A 6536-nucleotide genomic window follows, 5' to 3' on the forward strand; every position below is an offset into this window, starting at 1 on the left:
GGCTTATGTGAGGGTGGCAATGAACCTCAGGGTTCCTTAAAAGCCAGGAAGTAAGTAAGTCCAACCTATGTTCAATATCGTCAATGCCTCCCATCAGGTTGTAGACTATTGAGGGATAGGGGATATAATGGTAGGAACTGGATTAATTTTGCACAGGATAGGGACCGATGGCGGGCTTATGTGAGGGTAGCAATGAACCTCCGGGTTCCTTAAAAGCCAGGAAGTAAGTAAGTAAGTCCAACCTATGTTCAATATCGTCAATGCCTCCCATCAGGTTGTAGACTATTGAGGGAGAGGGGATATAATGGTAGGAATTGGATTAATTTTGCACAGGATAGGGACCGATGGCGGGCTTATGTGAGGGTGGCAATGAACCTCCGGGTTCCTTAAAAGCCAGGAAGTAAGTAAGTCCAACCTATGTTCAATATCGTCAATGCCTCCCATCAGGTTGTAGACTATTGAGGGATAGGGGATATAATGGTAGGAACTGGATTAATTTTGCACAGGATAGGGACCGATGGCGGGCTTATGTGAGGGCAGCAATGAACCTCCGGGTTCCTTAAAAGCCATTTGTAAGTAAGTCCAACCTATGTTCAATATCGTCAATGCCTCCCATCAGTTTGTAGACTATTAAAATAAAAACAATAATACTTTAGTATGTATTAGGTATTACAGAGTATCATTCTGACAGAACTTGTGCAGTTTATGGCTCTGGTATTAACTCTGAGCACAGGACTTCTGTCACTATTATATAAATTAGTCCTAAAGGTGGGAGCCTCCCGCACTGTCTTGTGTGCCTCTGTGTTGTTACTTTAAGTAGTTTTATCTTGAAACTTATCAGTCAACTTCAGATAAATGCACAGATAATTCATCATTTGTGAAATTACATGTGGTGGCAATGAAAGGCTGGTGGTGTGATGCATGCAATAGATTGGTATTAACAATGGTCGTGGGTGCAATAGGTGGGTGGTGATTGTTCTTGCAGGAGTAGTAGTGTTTCTAGTTAGATGGTGGTAGTGGTATATTGGTAACAGTTGTGACTAAGGTAATCACAGTTAGCTGATTTAATTCATTCTAGTTTGAAACAAATGCCTCCTTTAAATCTTCCTGATTTTCTAAATTAATTATTCATACTTTTTAAGTCTACCTATTATTCTACTAACTTACCGTTTCCTAACCCTCTTGCAAAACTAAAAATTATTATTATTATTATTATTATTATTATTATTATTATTATTATTATTATTATTAATTTAATGCTCAGAGTTCGTATAGGCCAGTTTCTGTCAGATGCTTTTCCAATTCACTGTGGGCTAAAGCAAGGAGATGCACTATCATCTTTACTTTTTAACTTTGCTCTAGAGTATGCTATTAGGAAAGTCCAGGATAACAGAGAGGGTTTGGAATTGAACGGGTTACATCAGCTGCTTGTCTATGCGGATGACGTGAATATGTTAGGAGAAAATCCACAAATGATTAGGGAAAATACGGGAATTTTACTTGAAGCAAGTAAAGAAATAGGTTTGGAAATAAATCCCGAAAAGACAAAGTGTATGATTATGTCTCGTGATCAGAATATTGTACGAAATGGAAATATAAAAATTGGAAATTTATCCTTTGAAGAGGTGCAAAAATTAAAATATCTTTGAGCAAGTCACAAATATAAATGATTCTCGGGACGAAATTAAATGCAGAATAAATGAGAAATGCCTGTTATTATTCGGTTGAGAAGCTTTTGTCATCCAGTCTGCTCTAAAAAAAAACTGAAAGTTAGAATTTATAAAACAGTTATATTACCGGTTGTTCTGTATGGTTGTGAAACTTGGACTGTCACTTTGAGAGAGGAACATAGGTTAAGGGTGTTTGACAATAAGGTGCTTAGGAAATATTTGGGGCTAAGAGGGATGAAGTTACAGGAGAGTGGAAAAAGTTACACAACGCAGAACTACACGCATTGTATTCTTCACCCGACATAATTAGGAACATTAAATCCAGACGTTTGAGATGGGCAGGGCATGTAGCACGTATGGGCGGACCCAGAAATGCATATAGAGTGTTAGTTGGGAGGCCGGAGGGAAAAATACCTTTAGGGAGGCCGAGATGTAGATGGGAAGATAATATTAAAATGGATTTGAGGGAGGTGGAATATGATATAGAATGGATTAATCTTGCTCAGGATAGGGACCAATGGCGGGCTTATGTGAGGGTGGCAATGAACCTCCGGGTTCCTTAAAAGCCTGTAAGTAAGTAATTTAATGCCCAGACACTTTATACATGAACATTTGTCTACAAACTTCCGAATGACGACTGGACATAAAATGGCGTAAGTGCCAGCGAGATAAATCACAGAAAATAAAGTTTTCTTGTGCAATTAGTAATGGGTATCATACATTTTGCACATCTATGGAAGAAGCTAAGCTCTAAATAAAATTAGAATGGGATTTACAGTTTTTCTTAGTGGATTGAGCCAGAGACATATAGGCCTACTCTTTTTCTTTTAACTAATTTTAAAAAACACTAACACAGCCTTTTTTATGTCCAGACTTCAAATGACTATTTGAATTTAAACTTGTTTTGGCGTTAACAGTTTATTGGCAGTTGTTTATTGTTTGACCAATATCAGTTTCATTTCTTTTTACCAAAAGTCAGATCTAGTTTGGCAACAGTTTTACATAATTAAATCAATCTTCTTAATGTATCCAGCTGTTTGCTGACAACATAAAGTCCACTATAGTCCACTGTAGTCTATTCAGTTGTTTTTCATGAGAAATGAGGGGTATTTTGATCTGTGTTCGTTATAGATGCCTGTTGCTAGTAGCCAGAGTTGGGGTGTAGTCAATATATACTGCAGGGCTGTGTCTTCTGCAACTGGTACTGATGATTTTAATTTACTTCTTTTGTGGTTTATGGATGGACAGTATAGAAGAATGTGTTCCAGATCTTCATCATGATTATTACACCACAGACAAGTAGGATTATCAGAAATGTGAAATCGGTGTAGGTACAATTGAGTGACAATGTGACCTGTTCTGGCTCTTGTTAAAAATGTTTGAACATGTCTGGGCAAGTTTTTGTACATTTCCAGGTCATTTGGTTTCTTTTGTACAGACCGTAAAATTTTTCCTTTGTCAGAAGAGAGCCAATTGTTGATCCATAGGTTTGTAAAATGAGACTTTACTGAAGCAAAAGTATTGGATAGAGATATCACTTGAAGAGGTCTTGGTTGCAAATATGTTACCTGTTTTGCAATATTATCGACTTTCTCGTTTCCAGGTATACCACAATAACTAGGTATCCATTGAAATGTTATTTCCTTTTGGAGTTCTTTTAGTTTACATAATTAAAAAGCATTCTAATAAAGCGAAGAAAGTCAAGCGCATGAAATGTGGACATGAGAGTGACTGAAGTCGTAAATTAAGACGATTGTGAATGTGAACCAACACCAGTGACAGTGAAACTAGTGCTGAGGTAATTCTGGTGATTTCGAAGTGAAAATCTTTTAATTTTTAGGGTTATTTTGTGGAGATGCAATTGATCGTACATGCAAGACATAACAAAAGCCGAAACTAACCAAACCTAACCTGTCACAGATCCGTATATGCAAGCAGAATACGAAGGGAACTATCTCAGTGTTAGTTTAGCCCAGGGCTGAGTTAAAATAATCATCTCTTGCATAAATTGACTTGTCAAAAAAAAAATATACTTTCAGTTGTAATCATCTTACTTCAAGTCACTGAAAAATACATATGTTTTAGGTCTTTATGTATTCATATGAGGAGACAAAGAGGAAGGCAGAAAATAGGAAAGACTGGAAAATGCTGGGTTTGCAGTGAAAGACCTGCCCATGGGCAGAACACTCTGAATGAATGATATTCAAAATGGGAATAATGATTTCTTGCTGTTTTTATCAGGCTGAATTGCAAATTCTGAAATTATCATAGCTGCCAGTTCAGCCAATTTCAAAGTTGCTCCAAAATACCTAGTTTATTAGGGCCAACCCTATAAAGAGGAATCTTGGTCAAGTTGCACTGCATTTAAAACTGTGAAGCGAACTTAATTACATACAATTAAGTTACTGCAAGATCTTAGCCCAAGTTACTGTCCCTACGAAGAAAGAAGTGCTATCCTATTAAATTCCACTTCTAAGGAAGAAAAATAAAAACTGTGTAGAAAATGAAACTAACTTATACATTTATGATTTGAAGAATGACCGAAAAAGGTGATCTTTACTTATGTCTATCACAAACAGCGGATACGTCTGGTAATGCTCAAAGTGCTAACTACACTGGTAGCTAATGTGACAAGCAATAGCATTAAAAATAGGGCAAAACAGAATGTAAAATGAGGTCTATTGTCTGAAATAGGGCAGCAAATGTCACCAAAATGAATAAAATATTGTAACATCAGATAGACTTCTCATCTTATTACATAGAGGCCTAGTTGCTGTTCCAGCATTCTAAATCGTTTGAGTAATGATCATCAGGAAACATGTGATCAATGTCGTAAAGGATTTCAGGAACAATTATTTGTTTTATATGAAACATTTCATGGCGTGTTTTCGGAAAGCCAATGATTTAATTCCCAATATGTTCGATCAATTTATGACATATTAAGGCATATACAGAAATATCAGTATTACGTACGGTACCGTTGCAACGTACAAATACACAATTTTTTGTTAGCTACTTATGTATTGAAAATTCATAAGACAAAAAAAAAATACCGACAGAAAATGCCCAAATGATACAGTTTAAAAACTCGAGTATTAAAATAAGTTTACGGCCATTATACTGTGTAACTATTGGAAATATTCTAAGTAATTCCTAATATGAACAGAATTGAACATCCATAACGAAACAAATACATTTTTAGTACTGTCTAATATTATTTTTCGAAGTTCTTTACAATACCGGTAGTCCTATTCTGTAATGGATTTAGAGCACGAAGCATAAATTATTATTATTAGGAACCGACACTTCAGATACATGGAATATAGCCTACTACGGCAAATAAATTATTCAATTCGTAATTCTATGTCACTGATTAGAAAATCTTACTACTTACGGTGATTAATTATAGTGCACTGGCATTAATAAAATAGTAATTGGAATAAGCCTATATAAACTAATAAAACACTATTAATGTTACCGTCTGTGCTATAGAACTGCTTAAAAACTTCCGAGAAATGCCTGTGGCGTATATACTATAATACATAAATTGATTCCAGACAACAATATAACACATTTTATAAAATACACGAAGAAATCGGATCACTAAGAACTATCTTGCGACTGAAACTCGCAACTCTATGACGATATTACGCATAAAAGCTTAAATTGTCGTGGTTTATGGCACACAATGCATTTTACTAGCATACGTCAATATACGCATAACCCACCCCTCAACAGTTCACTCAATAATTTGAAATTTTGCGGAAGGGTGTGCCATTACCTTATGTCAGACAATCAATACAAAATAACACTATTACCACTTAAAATATAACACCAGACAGGTAATTACATAATCTGGATTCGTTTCTACTACATCAAAGGCAAACACTAGCTATACTAATAATATTATTGCTCAAAATTAAATAGCTAATGAGAAGCCATATCAAGTTTGGCTTTAGCGGTCTTTGCCGACTTTAGCAAATCCCGGATAGCTAGCTAAAATAAGTATTTCTCATACATTACTTACAGGTTGTCATTCATCTTTCACGTATGCTTATATACAGACTCACACACAAGTAACGAAACACTACTTTCGCTAAAAGGCTATAATACACCAAAAATCAATGAAAAGTTCATAAATCCAGAGCCTGCTGGCCCAACGACAGCCATGTTTGGCAACTGCGAAAACAAACACGCAACGCATTGCGCTAAGATCAATTTATCCGGGCACATGTGCATTCACAACGATCTTCAAGTTTTAATACATTATAAAACCTAAGTCCGAAATACACAATCAATTACAAATCCCCTTAATCACTGATACATTATGTCCAGTTGTTTTAAGTAAGAAAAATACGCCGCTTGTGAATATGAAAGGGTTAGTTTGACATATCGCACCAATAATGATAATATATGATGTTAATTATAAAATCAGACATACCTTGGATTTATCACAACATAAATGACTTCATTGCGTCAAAATTTCAAAGCACTACACGAAATTATTGTTTTAAGAAACTAAAGTGGACTGGAGGGTGTAGCAGACGATCTGCTACTGAGGTTGATAGTGCTGACCTCAAGCGGCAGTAAGTCACACCATTAAAGAGGCGGCAACTCGGTCAGGAAGTGAGTCATTCGAAGCATCAGAAGTGGAGTTGTTCATTAATGAAACGCTTAGGTCAACAGTAAAAAAAGAAACCGGTATAATAAAACGCTTATGAAAAAAATTCTTCATAATTTTATTTGCATGGAACGCGTAGTTCCAGTTCATAATAATAATAAATTGGCATTCATAGACTGCATAATAATGTAGGACTGGCTTTCTAGGATGATTAATCTATTTAATTCATACCACAAAACGCTTAA

General features: G+C 35.7%; 1 protein-coding gene across 2 annotated transcripts in view; it reads right to left on the reverse strand.

Moving 5' to 3' along the window:
• The window catches only part of LOC138714612 (putative fatty acyl-CoA reductase CG5065), a 233714-nt gene extending 227469 nt beyond the window's left edge, over positions 1–6245 (reverse strand). Inside the window, exon 1 of one of the 2 annotated variants that reach the window (XM_069846637.1) lies at positions 6112–6245. The gene's annotated coding sequence lies outside the window, so the exon portion shown is untranslated. Of the gene's footprint in view, positions 1–5697; positions 5853–6111 lie in introns of those variants that run through there. The other variant, XM_069846636.1, reaches the window with a different exon arrangement.
• Positions 6246–6536: the final 291 nt, after the last annotated feature.

Source organism: Periplaneta americana, chromosome 15 (assembly GCF_040183065.1).
Source record: "Periplaneta americana isolate PAMFEO1 chromosome 15, P.americana_PAMFEO1_priV1, whole genome shotgun sequence".
NCBI classification, from domain to species: domain Eukaryota; kingdom Metazoa; phylum Arthropoda; class Insecta; order Blattodea; family Blattidae; genus Periplaneta; species Periplaneta americana.